General features: G+C 41.7%; 1 long non-coding RNA gene across 1 annotated transcript; it reads left to right on the top strand.

Moving 5' to 3' along the window:
* The first annotated feature begins 650 nt into the window (after window positions 1-650).
* LOC129706995 (uncharacterized) lies at window positions 651-26872 on the top strand. Its single transcript, XR_008725126.1, has 3 exons — window positions 651-771; window positions 5158-5206; window positions 26494-26872. It is a non-coding gene; the product is annotated as an uncharacterized LOC129706995 (long non-coding RNA).

The raw sequence follows: 26872 nt of genomic DNA, 5'->3' as shown, positions 1-26872 counted from the left end.
GAGCTGAGGAAAAATGTCGACGCCTCTGCCTCCCGTTGCCGTTGCTGCCGCCGCCCGCCCTCCCGCCCGCCCGCTCGCGACTAACCGCCTCCAACGATTTAACTCGAAGCCCCTGCACCGCGAGCCGACATCAAAGCGCGCCGCCGCCGCCGCCAGCAGCACCAGGTCCTGGCAGCTCACCGCACACCTCACTCACTACTTCCCTTTCCCTCCTCTCTCTGCTTCCCCCCATGCTCCAGGAAAAAAACAAATATATATATATCTCTCACACAGGCGCCTATATTCCAGCAACAGCCGGAAAAGGGGTGAAGCGGAAGAGAAGTTTCCCTCCTCTATCCACTCTCCCTCCTCCCCGAATAAAATTCCATCTGTTCATCAGGTCGGACCTCATCAAAGCATTCTCTCACTGAAAGCGCTCGGCGACCCATTACCTCATCGACGCCCTGCGGTTCCCAGGTTGCTGATTGGCCGGTCGGGGTGGAGGGGCATGCTGGGAGATGTAGTTCCCGGTGAATGTTGTTCACGACGCAGGGAGGTGGCGGAGGGGCATGCTGGGAGATGTAGTTCCCGGTGAATGTTGTTCACGGCGCAGGGAGGTGGCGGAGGGGCATGCTGGGAGATGTAGTTCCCGGTGAATGTTGTTCACGACGCAGGGAGGGGGCGGAGGAACAGGGGGGACGAAAGCTTCCAGCGAGCATTGCGAATTGGGCGCAAGCGCATTGGAACGGCGGCGTCTGGAGGAGAGTTGGCATAGTTGATCTTGGAGCCCAGGTAGTGATTATGTTGGATTTAGCCGGCTCACTCCCTCCCCCTTCCCCCAAGAGCATACATACCCACCGCACAGGTTGAACGTTTGACTCTAGGTAATTATAAACTACATGAAAGAATAATAGAGATAATATATATAATGTGATAATGTATATATGAGAACGGCCCAGGCCCATCCACCGACGCACATTCCTTTCTAACAATATAAAGGAAATAGTGTTAAAGAGGGAACTGCAGATGCTGGAGAATCGAAGGTTATACAGAAAAGCTGGAGAAACTCAGCGGGTGCAGCAGCATTATGGAGCGAAAAATAGGCAACGTTTCGGGCCGAAACCCTTCTTAGACTGATCAGGGGGTGGGGGTGGGTGGGGACAAGAAAGGGTGAGTAGCCTTCCTCAGCTCCCCTGCTGTCTCCTCCCACCCTCCAGCCTTCCGGCTACTCCTCCTTTTCCCTTTCTTGTCCCCACACCCACCCCCACCCTGATCAGTCTGAAGAAGGGTTTCGGCCCGAAACGTTGCCTATTTCCTTCGCTCCATAGATGCTGCTGCACCCGCTGAGTTTCTCCAGCTTTTTCTGTGTAACCCTAAAGGAAATAGTTCTCCTCCCCGTTTCGGTTAATTATTATCACGTGTACCGAGGTGCAGAGAAAAACGTTGTTTTACGTGCTAGCCAATTAAATGAGATAATACCATTCAGCGATACAATCATGCCAAACACAAGTAGAGCGAAAGAAAAGATAGAATGCAAAATATAGTTCTCGGCAACAAAGTCCAATGTCAGGCAATGTGGATAGAGGTGAATCGGACACCACCCTAGCTTATGCTACCCTTAAAACTCTTTCAGCTCTGCAGTCATTTTCCCCAATCTGGAGATCTGTCCTCAACTCTTGACTTTGATTACTCTACACAGCATGCTTACACCTCCTGTCCAAGGTCCACAAGCAGACCCATTGTTTCCACTCCCGCTCCACTGAACTTATTTCCTCTTGCCTTCTTCTTCAGCACTGTCCCACTTACATCTGTAAACATCTAATACCTTCTGCCACAGGCAGCTTCCAATTTCTTGGTCCCAAATGGCCTATCTCTATGGAGACACAAGGAAATTTAAATATTGGAATTGTGAATGAAACGCAAAGTACTGGAGTAATTCAGTGTTGGTGTAATCAACTGAGCAGTAATCTCGATGGAATGGGCACACTATTTTGAGACGGAACCCATCTTCTGGCCTACCTTAATCATGGACATCCAGTTCCAATAGTCCTCCTTCTCACACCGTCCGCCTCTTCTGTGTACAGAAACCTCATCAGTTCCCCACCAATGCAATTATTTGCCTGATCATGCTTTGAATAACTTCTTCAACTCCTCCCACTTTCACTTAGAAACATAGACATAGAAACATAGAAAATAGGTGCAGGAAGAAATCATTCATTGTGATCATGGCTGATCGTCCCCTATTAATAACCCGTGCCTGCCTTCTCCCCATATCTCTTGACTCCACTAGCCCCTAGTGCTCTATCTAACTCTCGCTTAAATCCATCCAGTGACTTGGCCTCCACTGCCCTCTGTGGCAGGGAATTCCATAAATTCACAACTCTCTGCGTGAAAAAGTTTTTTCTCACCTCAGTTTTAAATGACCTCCCCTTTATTCTAAGACTGTGGCCCCTGGTTCTGGACTCGCCCAACATTGGGAACATTTTTCCTGCATCTAGCTTGTCCAGTCCTTTCATAATTTTATACGTTTCTATAAGATTTCCCCCTCATCCTTCTAAATTCCAGTGACTTCACCAATCAAAGGTGTCTCTATGGAAGCTTGTGTAGGCCCATATAACCCTTCCTCTTTGTGGATTACATGGAATGGCTTTTGTTTTGGTTCTTGAGCACCCTATCTCAACTAATTTTTCAGTATATCCTGTACTCTTGCAGAATTCAAAATTTCATTATTTTGCTACAAATTTCCACCCAGCTCTGACCTTCTCATGGTCGTTCTCTGCCTTTTCCTTCTCTTTCCTGAATCTCTATCTCCATCTTGGGGGATAAGCTAGCAACTAAGATTCACTACAAACCTGCAGACTCTCACGGCTATCTCAAGAAGCGTCCTGACCTAAAATGGTGTCTGTCATTTCTCTCCATAAATGCTGCCTGATCAGCTGAGTTCCTTCAGCTCTTTGTATTTATGAAAGATTCCAGCATCTGCAGTGACTTGTATCCCCACAACTATGTCATCTACTGTTTGTGCCACCCTGATTCCTGCATGGATTCTACTCTGAATCACCCGGGATAATTGGATTAACTCATGATAAGCATTTGACAGCATAGGGCCTTCACTCACTGGAGGTCATAAGGATGAGGTAGGACCTCATTGAAACTTACAGAATAGTAAAAGACCTGGATTGAGTGGATGCGGAGAGGATGTTTCCACTAGTGGGAGAGTCTAGGACCAGAGGGCATAGCTTCAGAATGAAAGGACGCACCTTTAGAGAGATGAGGAGAAATTTCTTTAGTCTGAGGGTGGTGAATCTGGAATTCATTACCACAGACAGTTGTGGAGGCCAAATCCTTGGGTATTTTTAAGGTGGAGATTGACAGATTCTTGATTAAAATGGGTGTCAAGGGTTGTGAGAAGGCCAGATAATGGGGTTGAGAGGGAAAGGTAGATCAACCATGATTGAATGGCGGAGTAGACTCGACAGGCTGAATGGCCTACGTCTGCTCCTATGACATAAACCTATGAGTCTCTGTTCCATCACATTTGCTCTGATGATGAGATTTTCCATTATCCTCTTTCTGAATCATGGGTTTCCCTCCACCATCGTTAACAGTGCCCTTGTCTGCATCTTATTTATTTCCCATATTTCGGCTATCGCCCCTTCTCTCATGGACAGGGCAAGGATAGAGCTCCCCTCTTCGCCACGAGTATGCATTCAATTGATTATTTTTTTCAATTTCGTAGGATTCAATCGCCAATAACCTCACCCCTTTCAGCATTTCCAAGCGAGCATTTTGCTTGCTGTCCACTCTCTTCCATGTCCACCAACCACTCCCACACCTACCTAGCTGTTAGTGGCCCCTTGCATGAGGAGGTCCAAGTTTGATGAACATCACCTCACAACCTCCCTGGTTATGTCGAGTCCTACCAGATATAATAATGAATTGTACAAATTCAGGTAAATTGTTTGTCTCTATCAGAATAGGCCAGGTCTTCTATCTGACAGGGCAATAAACAGTTTGAAAAAGAGTTCCGATCCAAAATGTCACCTATCAGTGTTCTCCAGAGATGCTGGCTGAACCAGCTATTGAATAAGATTTAAAGATTTAAAAGGCATTTGGACAGGTACATGATTAGGAAAGGTTTAGAGGAATATGGGCCTAATGCAAGCAGGTAGGACTAGTGCAAGCTAGTGTAGATGGGGCATCCTGGTCAGCATGGGCAAGTTGGGCCAAAGGGTCTGTTTCCATGCTATAGGACTCTTAAGATCAAATCGGATCAAATTGTAACTGCAGTTCTTCATTATGGCCTTCCCCTAGTTACCCTTTACCCCCTCCCCTAGCAAGTATCTATTTAGCTCTCCTTTAAAAGTTTTCCATGGTCTCATTTCCACAGCCATGTAAGGAAGAATATTGGGAAATGCTTGCAACCATGTGGAGAAAATTATTTTTCCCTGAATGGGTGACTCCACAATTTTAAACATGTTCTACATTGTCCTCCAGCAAGAAACCTCCACATCCACCCTGTGGTGAGCCATCAGGGATTTTAAATGTTTCAATCAAGTCACCCCTCATTTTACCAAACTACAACAGATATAAGCTTAGGCTATCCATCCTTTCCACCAATTGAAGGCATTACTCTGTTAAACCGTCTCTCAATTTGCTAGTACACTCACGTTCTTAAATAAGGAGAGCAGTACTAAACACAGTACTCCATTGGTGTCCCAACATTATTCATGTAAAAGAGTTGCATTTTTATTAGCCTTTTAGGGAGAGTGAGTTAGAGGAGGAAGAGTTCCAAATTTCTCTTAAAATATTTTGGGGTAGAAAGTGAACTGTTCACTCAGGGAGCGAGAGAGAGAATATTAGTTGATGATGTCTCCAAACTATTTTAGAAGAGGGGTGACAATGGGGTGGGAAGGGGACCGAGTAGGCAAAAGGTTCACAATTTCAGCATCTTTGCTGTGATGGAGAAAGGGAGTTCATGTCATAGGAGCAACATTAGGCCATTCGGCCGATCAAGTCTACTCCACCATTCGATCATGGCTGATCTATCCCTCTCAACCCCATTCTCCTACCTTCTTCCCGCAACCCTTGATACCCTTACCAATCAAGTATCTCAATTTCTGCAAAAATACACAATGTCTCGGCCTCCACCGCCATCTGTGCCAATTAATTCCACAGATTCAACACCCTCTGACCAAAGAAAATCCTCCTCATCTACTTTCTAAAGGTACGTCCTTTTAGTTCTGCAACCCTTTCAAGATGGAGAAACAGCCCTATTTTGGAACAGACAGGTAACCTGTATGCAGCAAATTCCAGCAAGCAACAGTGTGATATAAACGTTTTTTGTGAGGTTTGTTATGGAACATATATTGGCTAGGGCTGGAGGGATAGAACTGAAATTCTTGAATATAATGTCATGAGTTATTTTACTTCTATCTGAAAGAATGGATGGGGCCTAATTTTAAAATTTCAGTTGAAAAGCAACTCCATCAGTCCAAATCTGCCTGTAGGACTTTAATCCTTCTGACGCAGGCAAGGCATTAACTTTGGCCTCATTGATATTGGCATTGATTTATTATTGTCACATGTAATGAGATACAGTGTAAAACTTTATTTATATACTATCCAAGCATATCATGCCATATATTAGTACAGCAGGTAGACTTTAGACTTTTAGACTTTAGAGATAAAGCGTGGAAATAGGTCCTTTGCCCCATGGAGACCGTGCCAACCTGTACACTAGCACTATCCAACGCACTAGGGACAATTTACAATTTACTGTAGTCAATTAACCTACAAATCTGTACGTCTTTGGATTGTGGGAGGAAGTGGAAGTAACCGGAGAAAACCCATGCAGGTCACAGGGAGAACATATAAACTCCGCACATACAGCCCCCGAAGTCGGGATTGCACTGTAAGGTAGTAGCTCTACCAGTGCACCACTGTGTTGCTCCCCCGCCCAACCCTTCTGCAATAGTGTTACAGCTACAGAGAAAGTGCAGGGAAAAAGTGCAAGAGATGCAATAATATTCATTGAATGATCAAGTACACATGCTTAGCATATGCGAGGTCTGTTGAAGAGTCTGATAACTGAGGGGAAGAAGCTGTTCTCGAATCTGGTGGTACATGCTTTCAAGCTTTTGTATTTTTTGCCTGACAGGAGAGGGGAGGAGAGAGAACGACCGGGGTGTGAGTGATAATTTTGGCTGGTTTTCCTTGGCAGTATGAGAAATCAATGGGAGGGGAGGTTCATTTGTGGGATGGACTGGGCTGTGTCCATGACTCTCTGTGGTTTCTTGCAGTTTTGGACAGAGCAGTTGCCATACCGACACTTATATGCAGTGATGCTTTATAATCCATTTAAGTTTTGAAAATGTGAACTAATAGTTTTGGAGGCTCTTTGAAAACACAAATTTTTCTGTCTAATTAATGCCATTTCTACAATATATTAAATATTTCACAATCACTTGACATAATCTAACAATTTGCCATCACTGCCAGACTAATTAATTGGTGAATGATTTATGTGAACATTATGGAAAATATAAATCCAAAAATATATTTAAACCTAAATTAAAGAGATAGAAGAACATGGAGGTGCTCAGGTGAATAAAATATATATTTTGGGACATATATTAAATCCATGGAATGAATTTACAGGTAGAGTAGAGGCAGAAAAAATCTGTTTAATTAAAAAAAAAGAACAAATAAAATGTTTAGGATACTGCTGCTTGATGAAACAAATATGGACTTTCTTATCCGTTAGAAAATGTACAATCATCTGAAGTCCGAGTTTCATTATCAGTTTGTGCTTGACTACTGTATCCATTCAGCTACAGAGGTGTTAAAGGTGGCCTGATTTCTCCCAGGAGGGCAAAGCCATTGATTTTTCCTGTTTTGATCTCTGCCTGGTGAAGGGAGGGTTTTTCTAGTTCTAGGCATTGCTGGAGATTTTATCATAAAATGTCCAACTGTTTGGACTTCTAACACCTCGCCATGTGATATCTGATGACATAACATTTGCAAACAATATTGCTTCTCCTCAAACCCTTCCAGTTTGGCTTTGTTATGTAAAGCTATTCACTATACTGGAAGTTATAATCAAAGTTGTACTTGGTAAGCAGCTGTGACCAAACTGAGGAAAACCACACACTGGTACAGCTGGTAGAGCAGCAGTCTCACGGTGCCAGGGAACTGAGTAAATCCCTAACCTTGGGTGCTGTCTGTATGGAGTTTGCACATTGCCGTTGTGAGCGAATGGGCTTCTTCCAGGAGCTTTGGTTTCCTCCCACATCCAAAAAAACATGCAAGAAACGTTAACCACATTTAAAATAAAATGAGACAAGTACATTGTTACGAAATCTTTAAAAGGATATGGATGGAATGAAGGATATGGCAGGTGAGACTAGTGTAGATGGGGCACCTTGGACGTTGGTGTAGGTTAATGGGTCTCTGTAAATTGCCCCACGTGTGTAACGTAGAACTCGTGTGAACGAGTGATCAATGAATGGTGTGGACTTGTTGGGCCGAATAGGCCTGTTTCCATGCTATATCTTTCCACCAATCAATCAACACAACTGTTCAGTGTTTTGAGGATCTCTTGCACCAAAGAGGAATCTGAGGGGGCAACTTTTTCCACACAGAGGGTGCCGGGTATATAGAATGAGCTGCGAAAGAAGGTAGTTGAGCAAGAAACTTTAACAACATTTAAAATAAATTTAGACAAGTCCATTGTTACAAAAGCTTTAAAAGGATATGGAACGATCGCAGGCAAGTGAGACTAGTGTAGATGGGGCACCTTGGTCGGCATGGCCAAGCTGGGCCAAAGGGCCTGCTGTCTCTGTGCTGTATGACCATAACCATTTCATTACCACTTTGACAGACTCTATGTCACTCCAGGTTGAGCCATGGAGGAGTGGCAAGGGTTAGATAGGAGGGTTTGCTATTGTATTGTGCATTGATAACAAATAAGGATGAATATGCGGTGGACATGCAGAATGCACATGATAGGTGATAACTAGATTTCTAATGGGCAAATATTTAAATATAAGGAATTGGGGAGAAATTCTGAAATTGGTTGTGAAAGATGGGATGCCTATGTGTAAATCTGAATAGTTACTGGCATGAAATAAATGTTTCTGCCTGCTCTTCTGTGAGAACTAGAGACCAATTTACTTCAGGTGGGCTGCAAAAATTCTTATGACGGTATTATTAATAAGAACATGAGAATTAGAAGCAGGAGTAGAACAGTCAGACATCCCTTTTGTGCCACCATTCAATGAAGATTATGGCTAATATTGTACCTCAGCATCATTTATACATATCTTTTGAATTCCTAATTTCCAAAAGTCTATCAATCTCTGACTGATAAAGGGTCTAGACCCAGTCTGAAGAAGGGCCTGGACCCAAAATGTCCCCATCCAAGTCCTCCAGACATGTTGCTGTTGCCTACAACCGCTGAGTTATTACAGCACTTTGTGTTCTATGCCAGATTTTAGCAGCTGCACATCATTGTGTCTCCAATCTCTGAACTGAACTCAACAATGAGCCTCCACAACTTTCATGGATAGTGAACTCCGTGGATTTACTGTCCTCGGTTAAAGGCCTTCCTTGACAAATGCAATAAAACATTTCTGCATTTCAATGAGATCACCTCTCAGTCGTCTGAACTCTAATATGCCCAGTATGAATCTCGCTGTCCAGGACAATCCTCCCATCCTGGGGATCTGGCGAACATTTGACCTATTTCCACCATTACAAGTATAACCTTTCGTGGGCAGCGATGCCAAACGTGTACACAACATTGAAATTGCACTCACGGATGAGTTATATAATTGCAATATTTATTATTTTGTATAAATACTACTTTAATGGCCTAGGTACCATTTGCCGCCATAACCACTCATTAATACTGCATTTTAACTTTCAGTTATTCATATACACTGGAGCTTTATATAAATTTCAATCTTTACTCTTATGTAAATATTGTATTGAAGACCTATGTACCACTTACCTTCCTAACCACTTGCTACAGCTGTATTTGAATTTTCAGGTATTAATATAAGAAGATGCCCAGATCCCTCTGAATACCAACCCTTTTCAGTCTCTCACATTTTAACAAATACTCCACAATGCTACGGTTTCTGCTTAGTATTTCCCCACGTGATACCTATGCACTATTTGCCATGTCCTCACCCAGTTAAATTGCCCTTTTTTCCTTTGAAGATTCTCTGCATCTTGCTCACCCAGTTTTGTATCATCAGTAAACAATATTTGGTTCTTTTATGCAAACATCGATAAATATTGTGAATAACTGGGGGCGCAGTACCAATCTCACCAATGTGGCACCTAATTAGTGACAATCTCCCTAACCAAAAATGAAATGTTTGTTCCCACTCTCTGTTTTGTATCTTTTAACCAATCCTCAATCTATGTCAATATATTGCCCCAATGCAGATAGTTAATAGCCTCTTGTCTGGCATCTTATCAAAAGCTTACTGAATATCTGGTTTCCATTGATTTCCTATCATCTATTCTGAGGGTTGCAACCTCAAAAAAAATTCTCAACAGGTTTGTGAAACTCAATTTTCCCTTTGTAAATCCAAGTTGATCTGCCGCATCCTGTTATTATGTTCTAATTATGCTGTTCCAATTTTTTTTCCCAACTACTGATGTCAGACTAACTGGTCTTCTCTTTGGTTTTCTCCTTCCCTTCTTTATTAAATAGTGGGATTGTATTCACTTCCTGCTAAACTTTGAGAACCATTCTTGAATCCAATTAATTGTGGAAGATCACAACCAATCCATACATGAATGTACTATTTTTAGCCACTTAATTTATTTCCACCTTAGCATATTTGTTATGTTCTGTTCAATCCTACTGTGCAACAAGGTCAATAGTTGAGGGAATTTGTTTTCCTTCCCCCCCCTCTTTCCCCTTCCACCTATATTCCTTCCTTTGGCTACACATTTAACTCCTTTCCTTTTTATTTTTACAGCCTTTTGTCATTTTCATTTCTGGCCTTTGTTCACCCATCTGCCATTGAAAGCGCCACTCACCTGTATCCACCTGTCCCGACCCGAAACATCACCCATTCCTTTTCTCCAGAGATGCAGGCTGAGCTGCTGAGTTACTTCAGCTTTTTGTGTCTATCCAACTGTCACTTGCCAGACTTTGCCCTGCCTCAGTTTCCAGCTTTCTCCCTCCCTACAACAATTCATTTGAAGAAGGGTCCCAACCCAAACTTCGCTTTCCAGAGATGCTACCTAACCAGCTTTGTGTTTGTTTTCTTTTTCATTTATCTTTGTTCCTTCACTGACACCATAATTGAATTGTTCTCTTTATGTAGATAGTTCTCATTCCAAGCCTGATGCAGATAAGGAAGGTGTTAAATAGTTTCCTTCTGTTGTTCACTTCAAGGCTAATTGTTTGCCAGAGGATAATAAAAAAACAGGCCGAACAACTTAATTAGTTAAGGGACAAACAGCAAGTACTATAACAACATTTAAAAGATGCTTGGACAGGTACATGGATAGGAAAGGTTTAAAGGCATATGGACCAAATGTGGGCCAATGGAACTACCTTAGATGGGTCAATTTGTTTGGCATGTGCCTGTTTCAGTGCTGAATGTTTCTATGACTCTATGACAATACATAAGATGAAAAACATGCCAAGCCAAGGAATCAATAATTTCCTAAGTAAGTTTTTAACATTGCTATCTAAACAAGTCGATGATAATAACACATTTATAAATGGATGTGGCCAGCTAAAATGTATATTATTTCCACTAACAACTTTTTATAACTATTGTGGGCAAATATTTGATTGAGCTAGGAAGCAGCTCCAAGAATATCGAATTTTAATGAAGAGCTGTCCACCATAAAAGCTGCAAGTTATCTAAAATGTATATATTTAATGTAGCTTGTAAACCAAATTGAGTAATTTAAAAATGATTAGATCTTGATTAAAATAAGTTATCTCCTTTATTCGCAAATGTTATGTTTTATGAGGCAATTGCTGAAAATATATTTATAATTTTATTCTACCAAACTCAATATAATCATCCTTTATAATCTGTCGGGTAATCCATCTAGAAGCTTGAACCATGACTCATGAACAAACAACTTCTAATATCCCAAAAGAGCCACATGAAATCTTCTATAAACTGAGATCAAATACCTTAATTTTTCTAACCTACTGCCAGTGACAGGAAAATTAAATGTCTATTTTCAAAGTCTCAGAAGATTCAACTGAGAAGGCCAGACATAAATGCCAATTAAATAATGATTCCAGAATGGGTGCTTCCACAATGCTTTCATTGGTGGTCCCGAGATCTATCAATGTTGTTATGTCTAATTGTTATTTTAAGATTTTAGTCAGCGCAGGAGGATAAGGGGTGATCTTATAGAGGTATACAAAATCATCAGAGGAATAGGTTGGGTAAATGCACAGAGTCGTTTGCCCACAGTAGGGGAATCGAGAACCAGATGACACAGGTTTAAGGTGAGGAGGAAGAGATTTAATAAACAACTGAGAGGTGACTTTTATACACAAAGGGTGGTGGGTGTGTGGAATGAGCTGCCGGAGGAGGTAGTTGAGGTAGGTACTATCATGACATTTTAGAGACATTTGGACAGGCACATGAATAGGATAGGGTTTGCGGGATATGGGCCAAGCATAGGCAAGTGGTGGGACTAGTGTAGATGGTCTGTGTGGGTAGGTTGGGCGGAAGGACCTGTTTCCACACTGTATGACTCTATAACACTATACCGGAGACCTATGATGCTAATTTCACGGTTAGTGCACCATAGACCTGTAGTAAATTGAAGATATCTTATTTGGATAGGCAAAGTTATATTTCTATAGTGCTTGCAATTCCGAGGTCAATTATCTACTGATTCCGTACGTTTATCATACCACTTCCTTAAATGATGTATTCTATTTCTGATGCCCTGTGGTTCAAATTGTTTCAGAATGTTAATTTAGATTTAATTTATACATTAAGATTACCACATCATTCAATTAGTAGAACAATTGCAGGTTTAGCATGAGTCTATATTCACCTGGTCCTACATGGATAGTTATTTAAAATAGCACATTAACCTCTCCTGAACTATGCCTCACATCCCTCCACACTGACTGGTTACCATCTTAAAACTTATATGAAAAAATGGACAAAGTTGCTACGACGACTTCAGATTCTTCTTATTTCACTAAAGAACGATGGACCTGATATAATTAGATACAAGTTCATTTTTAAAAATAGGAAATCAATTAAGTGTGTAGGAAGGAACTGCAGATGCAGGTTTATACCGAAGATAGACACAAAATGCTGGAGTAACTTAGCGGGTTAGGCAGCATCTTTGGAGTTGGAACCCTTCTTCAGACTGAAAGTAAAGGGAGGGGGGGGACTGGAGATAGGAAAAGGCCAGAACAAAACAGGACCGACAACAGATGACAAAGGAAAGGTGGACCCCACATTGGCCAATTATTGTCTGGGGAAGAGGTGATACGGAGAGGGATACAAAGATGCGAACAATGGAACTAGTAAAACGATTAGGGTGGGGGAGGGAGGGAATGCAAGGGTTACTTGAAATCAACGTTCACACTGCTGGGTTGTTAGCTGCCCAAGTGAAATACAAGGTGCTGTTCGTCCAATTTGTGTGTTTCCTCTCTACGGCAGTGGAGGAAGCCCAGGACAGAAAGGTCAGGGGAAGGGGAGTTAAAATGTTTGGCCAACAGTGGACTGAGCGCAAGTGTTCAGCGAAACGATCGCCCAGTCTGCACTTGGTCTCGCCGATATATAGGAGACCACACCGAGAACAACGACTTTGGAGGAGGTGCAATAAATCTCTGCCTAACCTGAAAGGACCTGAAAAAAATCAGCATCTTCAGTTCCTTCCTAACCAGGCAGCTTCTCTGGAAAAAAAAGGACGGGTGACGTTTCGGGATGGAACCCTTATTCAGCCTGAAAGTAGAGGCAGGGATGGGGGACTGGAAGTAGGAAAAGGTCAGACACAAATCAGGGTCAGCAAACAAATGACTAAGGGAAGGGTGGAGCCCGTAATGGCCCATTGGTGCCTGGGGAAGATGTGTTAACAAGAGGGATACAAGGATGGGAATAGTGGAACTAGTAGAACGACTAGGGTGGGGGAATGGAAATGAAGGGGTTACCTGAAATTAGAGAAATCAACAACCTGTGAATTAATATTGATTCATAGAACAATAGGTAAATATTGTTTGATTGTTCTAAACTCAAAAGGGTGTGAAGATATTGTGCTAGCTTTATGATGGCAAATACATTTTATTAATTTGGATCAAAAAAGAAATGATCAAAGTGAGTTGGATGCTTTTTTTTAAAAACAAATATGACATTTTGAACAGTTTTCACATTCGATTCCTGAAAGCCTCCAAAAGTACATTTCTAGTTAAAAACATAATTGCCTCTACCTGCCAATCCCGTTGACTGCCAGTTATGCCATCAATTAAAAATGATCGTCCATTTGTAAAATTACACATCACATCCATGGCCAAAACAACGTGTTTGTCAACAGCTCAATCGGCTGAGATGCAAGTAACTCTTGCATTCCCTCTCTCTCTGTCCCTCCCCCACTCTAGTCATCCTACTTGTTTCATTGGCCTCCTGCTTTGTTTCACTTGTGAGTTCCACTCGTTATCACCTTCTCCACAGCCAACAATGGACCATTGTGGGCTCCACCTTTCCTTGATTATCGTTGCTGGCTTTGATTTGTCCTTTTGCTTACCTTTCGTTCATTCGTTCTTTGTACCTCTTCACATTTCAAGTTTCCCTCTCCCCTGACAGTCTGATGAAAGGTCTCGACCAGAAATGTTACCTATTCCTTTTCTCCAGAAATGCTGCCTGGCCCAGCATTTTGTGTCTATCTTGGACAAGGTCCTTGCTGGGTTTCAGCGCCATCCATTCACATACAAAGCTAACCAGAGCGTACAAGTTGCTACAGCGGGTGATGTCTCTTGTTGGAAACTGCCTCAGCTGTTCTATGCCTGCTGCTGAATCTCAAGGAGGAGAGCGCACGCCTTCCTGACATTTCAAACCTACTATTTATTTGTGCGGTGTGAACACGACATCAGGTCTTTCATTTGTGAAGTGCTGAGTGCATGGAGCCTACAATCGCATATTTTGCATCTGATCCCAATCAATTTCAGAGTCAACACAACCCCTCCAAATCGCTAAAATAATAAATTGAGCTCCAAGGGATAACTCGTGGGGGGGGGGGGGGGGGGATTTAAAAAAAATCCACAAGCATTTTAAACGTTTATGCTCAACCTAAGACATCAGAGCATGATTGAAAGGGTCTGCTTATTGGGTTGGACAACACCACCAACTTTATGTAGAAATGAGGTTCATTAGTGCCTGCTTACATTAAATCTTTTTATTTTTACGTTAGAGATAATAATAATACATATCTTGACTCTTTAATTTAAAATTTCTGTTGATCTGAATCCCATTTGCATAAATTCATCCGGTCATCACATAAAGGGAACCTGCTTTCAAAAGTTCCAAATATGAAAAGCATTAGTAGTGAGAGGTTATTAAAAGGTATTCTCTATCACATAACAGATACTGTTTAATACTATTAATACAGTGCCCTCCATAATGTTTGGGACAAAGACCCATCATTTATTTATTTGCCTCTGTACTCCACAATTTGAGATTTGTAAAATAATTAAAAAAATCACGTGGTTAAAGTGCACATTGTCAGATTTTAATAAAGGCCATTTTTATACATTTGGTTTCACCATGTAGAAATTACAGCAGTGCTTATACATAGTCCCCCCCATTTCAGGGCACCATAATGTTTGGGTCACAGCAATATCATGTAAATGAAAGTGGTCATGTTTAGTACTTTGTTGCATGTACTTTGCATGCAACGGCCAATGAGTTTTGAGGCATTGGTTTGAACTCGAGCAGATAGGATGTGTCTATACACTTCAGAATTCATTATGCTACTACCATCAGCATTTGTATCAGCAGTGGAGATAAGTGAGCCGTACCTTCAGCAGCCAAACATGCCCAGACCATAACACCCCCACCATTGTGTTTCACAGATGAGGTGGTATTCTTTGGATTTTGGGCAGTTCCTTCTCTCCTCCATACTTGCTCTTGCCATCACTCTGATATAAGTTAATCTCCGTCTCATCTGTCCACAATACCTTTTTCCAGAACTGTGCTTGCTCTTTTAAGTACTTCTTGGCAAACTGTAACCTGGCATTCCTAGTGTTGCTGCTAACCAGTGGTTTGCATCTTGCAGTGTAGCCTCTGTATTTCTGTTCATGAAGTCTTCTGTGCACAGTGGTCATTGACAAATCCACACCTGACTCCTGAAGAGTGGTTCCGATCTGTCCGACAGGTGTTTGGGGATTTTTCTTTATTATAGAGAGAATTTTTTTGTCATCAGCTGTGGAGATCTTCCTTGGCCTGCCAGTCCCTTTGCGATTAATAAGCTCACCAGTGCTCTCTTTCTTCTTGATGATGTTCCAAACAGTTGATTTTGGTAAGCCTAAGGTTTGGCTGATGTCTCTAACAGCTTTATTCTTGCTTCTCGGTCTCATAATGGCTTCTTTGACTTTCATTGACACAGCTTTGGTCCTCATGTTGATAAACAGCAATAAAAGTTTCCAAAGGTGGTGGAAATACTGGAGGAAAGACTAGGTGCTGAGAGCTTTCTTATACACGCATTAAGGAGAAATTTAAACATACCTGAGCAATTACAAACACCTGTGAAGCCACGTTTCCCAAACATTATGGTGCCCTGAAATGGGGAGGACTATGTATTAACACTGCTGTAATTTCTACATGGTGAAACCAAAATGTATAAAAATGGCCTTAATTAAAATCTGACAATGTGCACTTCAACCACACGTGATTTTTTTTCTATTACAAATGTCAAATTGTGGAGGACAGAGGCAAATAAATAAATGATGGGTCTTTGTCCCAAACATTATGGAAGGCATTGTATTTTATGGTCACATCAAAGTTGGTTTGAAGATACAATGATTTTAAGATTATTCGATCCCCCTATTAGATATTATTATTCAATGTTCAAGACTAAGTGTAGTCGACCATCAGCTGCTCGCAAACCTGATTTAGACTCAAAATGCTGTAGAACTCAGCGGGACAGGCAGCATCTCTGGAGAGAAGGAATGGGTGAGAAGGAATGGGTGACGTTTCGGGTCGAGACCCTTCTTCAGACTTACTCCTGGTTTAGTCCACAAGGTGCAATTATCATTATTTTCTTCAAACTAGATACTTATTGCATTATTGGCAAAAACGCTTGCACATCCTTCCGTATAAATCACACCGCTCCTCAGCTGTCAGAAACCCGCGGAGAACGAAAACAGCAGCATCTTAGAAAGCTTCGGGGGAATACAAAAGCTCGGGATCTGTCAACCCACTTCTTTTTTAAATATTGCTACTGAGGATGGGAGAGCCGTTTCAATGCAACAACACAAGGGCTATGCACGCTCTCAGCTTTTGTTGGGAAGAAAAACCTGTTAACTGTTGACAGGAAACATGTCCACGGTTTCCAGACATGGAACCAGAGCCATAAACAATAAAACCAAAAGTACTGACAAAAACAAAAAAAAAGGGTCTGACAGCTTTTAGAAAGAACACTTTGAAGGGAGTGATGCAAAAACCACAGGGATTTATTCCTTCAAGGTTTCTGTTGTCATGTGAATATCCTCAATTACATTACAGCCGTGTAATTATACCTGCATTGTTTTGGATGTGTGTTGCATGCAATCCAAGCGTTTTGTAATCAAGGATTGGCGGAGGGCGCACAGAAACAGGGCATTCAACCTATCAACCCGTGCTCGCTCTTTGAAAGGGCTAAAGATGGACACAGAATGCTGGAGTAACTCAGCGGGTCAGGCAGCATCTCTGGATAAGAGGAACGGGCGACGTTTCGGGTTGTGACTTCTTCAGACAGAGTCAGGGGAAAGGGAAACGAGAGATTATAGCGGGTGATATAGAGGGATATAGATCAAATGAATGAAAGATATGCAAAAGGTAACGATGATTAAGGAAAGGTGGAGCCCACAATGATCCATTGTTGGGTGTAGGCTAGGTGGTAGCGGGTTATACAGACAGTGATTAGGGTGGGGGAGGGACGGAGAGAGAGGGGATGCAAGGGTTACTATCTCATTGGTTCCGTTCCTCTGAATCTTTCCCAGAACGCTGCATCGTTTCCTTCCCCTCTCTTGTCGAGCACGTTCCCACTGTCTTATGAAATTGGAGTGTCTAAATGTTTATACCTCGCAGGAATTGGAGGATAGACAGCCTGCCTCCTTGTGCCGCTTCGCGATTTACTAGGCAATACATTGACGCGTGCCGAGTTGAAGGATTCCTGCTTTACGGTTCATTGCAACTGGGGAAATTTGCCTGGCTTCGTATCTTCAAGATTTTGGCGAGCTGATGGCTACGCCCTCGGAGGAAAAGAGGTGGAATTCCATTTGAGGAAGGTCTACAATTATTTGCAGAAAACGTAATATTCCCAAATATTTTTTTCAGGCCGAAAAATGGAAACCTTTCTGCGCTATAACAGCAACACGCAGATTTGCTTTAACCGTTTTTTTTTAATGCAAGGCTCTGAATCTTGAAAGTGCCTCCTGATTATGTCGCACACGCTTGCCCACATGGAAAGAGGGGGAATTAAATTGCAAGGTGTCGCTTCAAAGTCCGGTTCCACATTTCAACGAAATTGGGACCAACTTTAGCGTAGCTCGCTTTCTTGCCTACGGAATAATGCATGACTTGAACAGTACGGGGGGGGGGGGGGGGGGGGGGGGGGGGGGGGGGGTGAATGAAATAACAACATTATTTATCCTTTTGTTAAGTTTGAAGACATCCATCAAATAACACCCCATCTGACATGTTTCCCTGGGAAAAAAATAGCATTTTCATAACAGCAATTCACGTGAACAATATAAATGATCATCTCACCCCAGCGCTTTATCTGGAACGATTTTCACAGGGAAAAAGACAATCACAAGCTATCGAGAGACACATTGTACCTACATTGTCAACAGCAGCTGCTCGGAGTTCTGTGTTGAAGCCGGGTAGCCAGGCAACCCCGAGATGCCGTTTCAGTACAAATTTCCTGTTACTTCCAAAAAAAATGATTTGAGCAAACAACAGCCGCCACAGTGCGTTATCGTTTTTTTTGCACTGCTGGTATATTTTACAGCGATGGTTGTGATCCCTTTATCCGTCGTTACTGTAGTGAGAGTGGATCTCAATAAACGAAATGCCCTTTAACTGTGCGCGGTTTCATTCTTGTCTTTGGCAGGATTGAAGTCTCCAGCCCTTTACAAAGTCAACTGATAACATCCCCTTTTCAATGGGATTACATGTCAGTTGCTAGGAAATGAACGCAATATTTTTCAACATTCCCCTTCATCCTTCCAATACTAATTGAAATCTATGTTCCCTTGATACCACTCCACTGATATGGGGACACTTGGGTCTCGATTATTAACCCTTCCCAATCAACGATGGGCGATTGAAATTCGAGAATCACATAACCCGACTGGTCTGAAGAAGGGTCCCGAGCCGAAACGTCGCTTGCCCATTTCCCACCTCCCCCGAAACGTCACCCATTCTGTATCTCCAGAGATGCTGTCTGTCCCGCTGAATCACTCCAGCATTTTGTGTCTACCCTCCCCCTTCCCCTCCCCTCACAGATGCTGCCTGACCTCTCTCCCCCACCCGGCTTCTGAGTTCCTCCAGCACTTTGTGTTCTACTCAAGATTCCAACATCTGCACTTTCTCCTGTCCCGAGTGTGATACTTACAACCAAAGATCCTATAGCTTACAACGGCCGGCCGGGTCTCGAATGAATTTCCTCGCTAAGAGCAAGATAATATCGCTAAAGCCGTGCACCGATTTTATTTTAAACCCCGTTACATTCTGCATCCAACATAACAACAACGGAGCAGGAAGAACCGCCTGTCCAGAAGCGACGAGAAGTTTTAGAACTTTATTTGGCTTGGAGCTCCTCGGGGGCCATGATGAGCGCGGCAGCCCCAGTGAGCTCCCCAGACCAGCCCTCTCCTCTCCCCCATCGCTGTCATTAGCAAGCCCCTTGTCTCCCCTTTAGCTCGAGGCCATCTGCAAATTACCTCAAGTTTCACAGTCTTACAGCCCTATTACTTCCGCAAATCTCTTTTGAATTTTTTTTTTTTGGTACCGTTTCCCTCTATCTTTCACGTCCTTTGGCTGCCCACGGTGAATGCAACGCACAGCATTGTTTCACAGTCCCCATTATTTCTCAGCCCAGTCCAGTGAGAGACAGTTTGAACGGGAACTTTGATGATATTCTTTCTAATGCTGTAATTGCCTGCGTGGTTGGCGCTACAATCCCACGCCCTGTTTCCTTTCCCTATCTCGTCTGAACATTTTACAGCCAGCAATGTTTGGTTCTTAGAACAGACCCAAACGAGACCGTTTCTGTCAAACTTTGAACGTCCGTAATTAGAGAGTAATTGCTGTTTCTAGTTCTCTGATGTTATCCCTAATGCCTCATGCACGTGTAATAAAGCCCCTTCCATCGTTACTTTATTGTTCTGGTTTAATGATACTGCACGGAAACAGGCCCTTCGGCCCTGACCATAGATCACCCGGTTCTATGTTATCCCATTCCCTGCAAACTAGGGAGTAATTCACAGAGGCCAATTAACCCTACAATGAGCTCCAGGTTGTTGGGATGTGGGAGGAAACCGGAGCACCAAGAGGAAACCCACAGAGAGTCACACAGAGAGAACGTGCAAACTCCACACAGACAAGGATCAACCCCTGATCTCTGGCGCTGTGAAGCAGCAGCTCTACTAACTGTGCCTCTGTGCTGCCCTTTTATTTTGCTTTCACTTCATTTGATCAACTATGTTTTTGTCTCCCTTATGTACTCTAATATAACTCAACCCCCTCCCATCATTCAAATAATCATCCACAACATTATTTATGCCAGTGGAGCCATTTCCCCTCCACAGCCTGCAGTTGTCCATTAACTGGTCCTAATGCCATGCAAACTTTACATTATTTTTCATACATACCTTCTTCAGCTCTACATCCTGTTGCCTTTGTGACTCAAGCCTAAGCTACGCTAAACCATCATGGACACTTATAAATATATTTCGGAAATAAAAACTATGAATGTATTCTTAAGACAAGTGATAAGGCAGCACAGTGGCGCAGGTGGTAGAGGTGCTGCCTCACAACCTCAGAAACCCGGGTTCGACCCTGACCTTGTGTGGAATTTTCATCTTCTCCCTGTGATCGCGTGGGTTTCCTCCAGGTGCTCTGGTTTCCTCCCATATACCAAAGATGTGCAGGTTTGTAGTTTAATTGGCCTCTGTAAATTCCCCTCCTAGTGTGTAGGGAGTGGATCAGACTGTGGGATACAGAACTAGAGTGAATGGATGATCAGACTGGTTTGCCGAAGGGCCTATTTCCATGCTGTATATCCAAACTAAATTAAACTAAACTAAAACATTACACGGAGCTCCAACACGTAACCAAGCAGAATGTATGAAGAACCATCAATTACTTAAAATTGACACCATGGCAACCCCAAGATGAGGCCCAGATTTTAGGCTTAACATTAGATTTACATTTTTTATGTATTTTTCTGCCCATGTACTTTGTTTCTTAAGTTTTAAGGTTTGCATTTTTGGTAACTGGCATCGATGCGACTGGAGAAAAGATAGCAGATTTATTTTATTTTATTTTAAATTAGACAGCCTTGACCGAATGCATCAGCAATAACCTGTAAACCTGTCCTATGCAGATGGTTCTTAATAAATAAATTTACGTGTTGCATGGATGAGGGATATTGTTTTTTATTAACCAATTCGTTGGTAACAAATTCACACTAATGAAGAATGGTCCCGTCTGAAGAAGGATCCTGACCCAAAACATCACCTGTCCATGTTCTCCAGAGATGCTGCCTGACCTGCTGAGTTACTCCAGCACTTTGTGTAGGAAGAAGGGCCTTAACCCGAAACATCGCCGGTCCATGTTCTCCAGAATTGCTGCCTCACCTGCTGAGTTACTCCAGCACTCTGTGTCTTTTTTTTTGTGTGTTATTTTGTCTCGACTATACAGTTGGATCCCAAGCCGTTACATTGTTTATCCATGTCCTCCAGAGATGCTGACCCACTGAGGATCCAGCAGTCAGTGGTAGCATTAATGTGTTATATTCTACCTCTGAAACTCCATCCGTTGACTTCAATTTCCAGCACTTTGCGTCCTTTTTTGTAAACCCACATCTGCAGTCCTTGTTTCTACACTAATGAGACTAGTCTCCTCAAAATACTTGCACTTTATTGTTATCAGATCGTGAGAATGTGTGCTGGAGGTGGAAGATATGCCTCACAAAACTACCAGAAAGGAATTCTTCATGAAATCAGAATGTCGTTAGGCATATGTTGTGTATATTTGTTTTTGATGGTTTCATGCTACATTCTTACATTGTAATCACATCTTCTGTGAACATGGGCTTTAGAAGGACAGAATTTCAAAGGCTGAATTAAAATGAACACGTGCAGCCAAGGACAAATGCTTTGAGTTAAAAAAAAAGCTGAAATGCATACTGTAGTTAGATATGGGGCTATTGGAATGGTTTCAAGGTCTCAACCATTTGGTATCAATACAATGCTTAAAGAGAACGAAACCACAGGGACCATGCTGTGATTAAAGCCACTGTACTGTAATGAGAGAAAGCACAAAACTAGTGCAATCAATTAATATAGGCACATTAAGGAACCGAGTGACTGAGAGTGGTTAAAGTTTAGTTTAGAGATACAGCATGGTAACAGACCTTTTGACCCAATTAAGTCCATGCAGACCACTGATCATCCATTCACACTAGTTCTATGTTATCAAACTTTTCTGTTCATTCGTAACACACTATTCACAGAAGCCAACTAACCTACAAACCTGCACGTCTTTGGGACGTAGGAGGAAACCGGAGCACCTGGAGGAAACCCACGTGGTCACAGGGAGAACGTGCAAACTCCGCACAGACAGCATCCATAGTCAGGATTGAACCCGGTCTCTGGTGCTATAAGGCAGCAACCCTACTGCTGCGCCACTGTACCGCCCCAAAATTCTTAATCCCACTTATTCGCACATTTAGTCATCCTAGTCCCTATTTTGAATAGTCATGATCTTATTTGTGTCAATCTAATTTTCATCTTATAATGTTAGTCAAAGAAACCATAGGGTGGTGATAAACATCTACTGGTATCTGACATTCATGACTGCGTTACAGCATTTATCAATAATAAATTCATTCTGGTATTGCAGAATCCATCTACACTATGCTGCCTCAAAAAGTAGCTAACATAACCTTGTTATATCTCGGTCATCCCTTCTTCTCCCCGCACACATCAGGCAAAAGGTACAGGAGCTTGAAAGCACACACTCCGAAACTGAAACAGCTTACTCCCCTTTGCTATCAGGATTCTGAATGGTCCATCCATAAGCTTGGGTACTGTCCGATTCACCTATATTCTATCGTGGACATTGGAATTTGTTTAGGGAATGGGTACATTACAATACTGAGAACTATATCATGCACTCTGCTGCATCTTCCCCTTTGCTCTACCTATTGTACTCGAGTTTGCCTTAATTGTATTTATGTATAGTATTATCTTATTTAATTTAATACCATGCAAAACAAAGCAATTTTTGTACCTCAGTACACATGATAATAAACCTAATCTAATCTAACATATTTTTCTGTATTTGCCTCTATTAACTATGACTGCAGTAGATGATTGTTGCTGTCATGTTTTTTAACTAGTTTTTAGCTTAGTTTAATTTAGAGATACAGTGTGGAAACAAGCCCTACGGCCCACCGAGTCCGCACCGACCAGCGATCCCCGCACATTAACACCATCCTGCACACACATTAGGCACAATTTTACATTTACACCAAGCTAATTAATGTACAACGTCTTTGGAGTGTGGGAGGAAACAGAAGATCTCGGAGTCACGGGGAGAACGTACAAACTCTATACATGAAAGCGCCCGTAGTCAGGATCGAACCCGGGTCTCTAGCGCTGTAAGGCAACAACTCTACCGCTGTGCCACCGTGCCGCACCTAGTTGTATTATGATTGCGTATTAAATAAATTGTCCTGGCATGTTTTTCAAAGGTACACTTTCATGGACAGTTAACATAAAAAGTGCACAGACAATAATCTGTACAATCTTACCGAGTCACGGATATTCAATAGATTACAGTCTACCATCGTATTACAATTTACAAAAATCCTAGCTGTACTAAATTGATGTTTGGATTTGACGCTTAGAATTTTACACGACTCGTTTTATTTTCCTTTATATAAAAAATATATAAGCTAGGTTAAAAAAAGTCACCTGATGAAATTTTTGGTTTAACAGAAGTTTAGTATATTTGGGAAATAACTTAAAGCTTATGTCTTAGAAAACAAAAATGGTACTTTGTGTTCTGTTGAAATCAACAGCTCTCATGACATCAAGTTATTTTGTTTGAGACATTAAGCTGGATTTAATTTACTTTCAAACTTTTCACCTCTTACCACAATATACAAGCAACTGGCAGAAGAACAGATGTGAGGTCAGCATTATCTTTTGTTTAAACCGAATGCTGGTTTATATCAAGCAGCAGCATCACTCAACTAAACAGGTTGCCTTCAACTTTTAAACCTGAGTCAATTCCCTTCACAGATGCTGCCTGGCCACTGAGTTCCTCCAGCACTTTGTGTTTTGCACAACATTTCAACACCTGCAGTTCCTGGTGGCTCCATTTGACCAAAGCCACTGTTACGATTAATGTTCAGACAGCCAGTGCCAGGAGTAGAGGATGTTTAAGCCAGATTTATTGACAGGGAAGAGGTCAGACTGGTGTTAGAATGGACATCCCTATCAGTACTAAAAGTGCTGGCCGCCGCCCGCCAGGGAACTGACTCTCCAAACAAATTCCCAGTTCATGGAAGTTAGACTTACTATGTGTCCTGCCCCCTCTACTATTCTGCCATAACCATTTAGACTTTAGACACAGTGTGGAAACAGGCCTTTTGACCCACCAAGTCTGTGCCGACCAGCAATCACCCCGTACACTTGCAATATCTTACACACTACGGGCAATTTACAATTTACAGAATCCAATTAACATACAAACCAGTATGTCTTTGGAGTGTGGGAGGAAACCAGAGCTCCGGGAGAAAAACCACACGGTCACAGGGAGATCGTACAGACTCCACCCATAGTCAGTACAGACAGCACCCATAGTCAGGAGCGAACCTGGGTCTCTGGCATTGTAAGGTGACAACTCTACTGCAGCGACACTGTGCACCCCAAGTTATTACTCCCCAGCACCTTTAATTTATTTATGTATTGATATATTTCTTTCACTATCATCTTTTGTCTTGTACCTTCTTTATTTTTATTATATAATCACTTTTTCCTTCCACCCTTAAAGTGATCTCCAACTGTTTTCCTTTTCATCATATGTTGCCCAGCAGTGTTTTATTCTTGCATCAAAGCTGTACATTTCTGACATCTTGAGGTTCTGATATTTTAGATTATTACTGCAATTCTTACCCTATTTAATCTGCTTGGCCTACCATAGGGCAGCACAGTGGCTCACTTGGTAGAGCTGCTGCCTCACTGCGCCAGATACCCGGGTTCGATCCTGGCCTCGTGTGCTGTCTGTGTGGAGTTTGCACGTTGTCCCTATGGGTTTCCTTCAGGGGCTCTGGTTTCCTCCTAAAGACATGTGGGTTTGTAGGTCAATTGGCCACTGGAAATTGTCTCCAGCGTGTAGGGAGTGGATGAGAAAATGGGAAAACATAGAAGTAGCGTGAATGGGTGATAGATTGTCAGCATGGACTCTGTGGGCCGAGCGGCCGGTTTCCATGCTGTAGCTCTAAAGTAAATTAAAGTGTTTTTAGAGGCCTGATTTTATTGTAACATTTTTGAGGGTATTCAAAGGCACTGCATATTGGTGCCTGGTTATTGCTGATTAATCTATTTTCATTTAGTAATAATTCATGTATATGGTACACTTTTGGAAGTAACTAATTTAAGACATGCTCTTGATAGTAATCGGTTTAAGGTGTACTGTTGGTAGTGATTAGTATATGGTGCACTGTCAGTAGTGATTACTATACGGAGAACTTTAGATTTGTATATGGTAAATTATGCACATTTATTTTAGCAATTTATCAAAGTATTTTTCATACATCAACAAAGTAAATACCAACCAGCTGAAACATTTTTTTCTGTAATCTAAACAAAAATCCTTGCAAATATATATTTTGCTCTCCTTTGAAATCACATTTAAAAAATATTGGAATGTTGTATTGTGTTACGGGAGGACTACATTTAATTTTTTTCACAAGTATTTGCAATTTCAGGTTTAGAAACTGTTTGCAATAACACAGAAGGGTAATTCATTTATCACTAATGGTTTTGATATATTCTTTGAAAATTACAGTTCCAAATTCTGTTCACAGTACTTAAATGTCGCTGTTTTTATCTTGCTAACGTCGGCAGTGATTTCTTCTCATTACTTCACAGGCTTCTCTGCCAACAGTACAGCAAAGTTTCAACTTTGACATAGTGTTTATTTAATCACTTATGTTTGCAGAATTAATGAGATTCTGGAAAAATCTGGCATATGCAAAGATAATTTCAATTAAAATCTTTGATCCATGCTAACGTGGAAATAAAGGGGAAATGTGGAATAATTCTGGGTATCAAATAGGTTGATGTTTACAACAATAGATAGTGACACTTCATTAATAATCCAATAAAGCATATCTGGCAAGGGACCAAGGAATGTAGAAAATGTTTTCAAAGTGACTATTTTATGGCCTGTCCACATGTTTTTATAGCCAGTGAAAGTGTTTTAAAACTGGAAAGTTTACTACATTTTTTGATGGTTTGAATTATTATTTTCATTACTTGCTTGGTTTTACAGAGGTGGAGCAGCATTAGGCAGCAGTGTAAGATACACATATGCTGTTATATGGTGCACTGCTGTTTTCAAGCCCTTTGTAGATTTGAGTCAGATATATCCTGCTACTCTGCAGCATTGCAGAATGCTAAATTACTCGTTCACCAGTGTGTTAAGAAGATGTATTTAAGGGTACATGAATTCACTTTAATGTTATTAGCGGCTGTTGGTAACAGCAGCAGCCTCTAATAGGAGGATTAGATTATGCTAAAACTAAGCTTAAAACACGTCATTTAAAAATTCTATTTTATCTTAAATGTATGTATCATATTTACTTCCCAGCATATTGCTCTGCTGGTATGAATGCAAAGCAGAATGTTAATCTTTAGTAAGAAACGAGTGCAGGAGAGAGGACAATGAATTGAACCTAGTGTCCTCTGAAAAAATACAAAATGCTTGACTGGTGCATTAATCCTATATTCATTGATTAATATATGGCCTATTTATATCCTCCATCTTGGATTCTCAGGCAGACTGGTGCAGCCTGGAAGATTGTGATGCAAAGCTGTTTATACTGGCTATAAGCGTGGTCTTCGAAACCAAAAAAATAGCCTACCCTCTACTGATGATTGATGGTGTTTATTGCCGTGATGAAACAGATCTACACACTGGCAAAATATGTGCACATGGTCTACAAAGCAAAGAACAATGCTGTCCCTCCTGGAGGTACACCAAATAAAACTCATGTCATTTGAGGTAAAGTGGCTCCTTCTCATGGTAACAGTGGCACATTCCATGCCAAGTTCAGAAGGCTATTGGGCAAAGGATTCATATGATGCTGGACTCGTTGAAAATGTAAAGCAAACCTGTACATGAATTGCAAATAAATGGTAAAATGGTCTAAATAA

The sequence above is a fragment of the Leucoraja erinacea genome, chromosome 20, assembly GCF_028641065.1.
Source record: "Leucoraja erinacea ecotype New England chromosome 20, Leri_hhj_1, whole genome shotgun sequence".
NCBI classification, from domain to species: domain Eukaryota; kingdom Metazoa; phylum Chordata; class Chondrichthyes; order Rajiformes; family Rajidae; genus Leucoraja; species Leucoraja erinaceus.
The sequence above is the reverse complement of the archived record's forward strand: the minus strand, read 5'-3'. Positions and strand labels throughout refer to the sequence as shown.